Below are 2,219 nucleotides of genomic sequence, written 5' to 3' on the forward strand. Positions count from 1 at the left end.
CTTATAGTCCATTCAATGTTGATAACAATTAGGCCTTGCTTCATTTAGTTATCCCCTAGGTGTAGAGGGAGGTCAAATGAAAGCAATCAACTTGAGTCACAAGTCCTAGCATCACCTTATGGGAATCTAGCTTTAGTGCACTCCAAGCCAACTAGCAATCCCTAATTCCAAATCAACTATTGATACAACTATTCAATTTCTTCCAAGGACCAAACCCTATGCCAAGTGTGAGAATTCTACTCCATAGCTAGTGTTGTCATTTTATCAAACATGTGATGAGCAAGAAGGAAAGTCATAGTAAAATGAGAAGAAAAGTCAAATTGAAAGTATTGCAACACAAAGATCTAACAACAAGTCTCAAAGAGTAGCAATGAAAATCCAAAATAGAGATGAAATCCAAAATTACAAAGTTAAATTCTAGATTTATGAGAATTGATCAATTGTATCTACCACTTGAAATTGGAGAAGAAAATCTATGACATGAACAAAGTGGAGTGAGAATTGTAATGGATCTCACCAAAAAGTCATTGAAAATTCAGAAATTAGATGAGGATGAACCCTAGTGAAGCTTGGAATCTCCCTCTTCTTCTCCCAAAAAGTGTAACTAACTCTCCTCTCCTCCAAAATATCTAGATCTAGAAAAATGAACTAACTAAGTGTCCTTAACCCTTGTTCCTTTGGTCTTCTTAAGCTTTTTCCCGCCAAGGTGTTTCTCCAAGAGTGGGATCCTTAACTGCCTCCACGCCTAAGTCACGTGACTTCTTAAAAATCATATTCGCAAATTGGCGCGCATGCGCAAGGTACGCGCACGCGCCGTTGAGACGTCTTGAATTGTGCGCGGAGGCGTGATGCACACGTGCGGGCCCATGAAGATCCTGGCTTAGCCGCTTCTCAAGCCGGCTCTTGGCTTTGGCTCCACGTTGCCCTATCCGCGCGGGCGCGCAAGGTGCGCGCACGCGCCCATGCGGAAACCTTCAAAGCTTAATCCTCATGCTTCCTTCCTTTGTACCCGTCTTCCTTCTCTCTTTCGGTCCATTCCTACTCTATATCCTGAAACCACTTAACACACAAGTCACGGCATCGAATGGCATCAAGAGAAGATTAGAAATGTATCTATTTTAGTGCGAAATAAGCATGTTTCCATTCATGAGGCGAAACTAGGAAAGGAATGCACAATCTTGTATTTTCATATAGAAAGTGTGTGGAATCATTGATAAAACCCCTGAAATCATCACAAGATAAACCCTCAAATTGGGGTTTGTCATGCACTCTCTGCCTTTTTCCGCTCTATGGCTTTTTCATACAAATTTCACTGTTTGCCTTTTTCCATGAGACTCAAGACATGACAAAATTAAACAGAAAAATTACAAAACAGAATACATTGAAGGAGAAGAGAAATCTGTTAGCTCAGGCAGCTCTGAGAACTTTGTGCCTTGCACTCTCAAACTTTCTCCTTACTCCAAACAGTGGCTGTTCTCTCTTTTTATAGAAGAGGGAAGCCTCTACTTTTGAAGCCAATAACCAAGCCAACTTCTTCTTCTTCAAGTGACAAAACCGGTTCGGCCAGAGAGAGAGAAGAGATAATCCATGCAATAACCAACATGCAATTACCTCTAGTCCTTTCTTGGTCATCACTCTTCATCAATCCGAGCTCTCCATCCTTGGCTTGCTCTCCAAGATGGATTTCTGGCCCTTGATGCTTCATGATGATGATGACTTCTTCTACTCCACTTTTGCTTCCTTCCTCACGCAGCCACCCTAGCTACCTTCTGTGATGAGTGAACTCAAAAGTGGTGACAAGCCATCTCCTTCTCCATTTTTGGTATGGAGGAGCCAAGATCTCATCACCATATCTTTCCTTTCATGGTTGCAGATCTTAGCCACTACATTTTTTTATGTTTTCTTGCCATCATTGAGATGGTCTTGTAGCTTGCCTTCCCTTCTTTTTGATAGCTCAAAATCTCCATTGTTTGCTGTGTAAGAACCGAAGAGAAGGAAAGAGATGAGAGAGAAGAAAGAAAAAAGCAATCAAGTGTGTTTGAATAAATTAATTAAAGTGAGTTGCTTTTACTTCCCTTAGGTGGAGTAGCGTGTAGCATTGATAATCACCATCAAATCAATTTGTCAATCTCTCTCTCATAGTTCCCATGCAATAAATGATAATTAAATGAATTTGAAATCCATCACATGGTTAGAATTGAGATCCGTTGAAGGGCATA

Source organism: Arachis ipaensis, chromosome B4 (genome assembly GCF_059453495.1).
Source record: "Arachis ipaensis isolate K30076 ecotype BB chromosome B4, ASM5945349v1, whole genome shotgun sequence".
Lineage (NCBI taxonomy): Eukaryota > Viridiplantae > Streptophyta > Magnoliopsida > Fabales > Fabaceae > Arachis > Arachis ipaensis.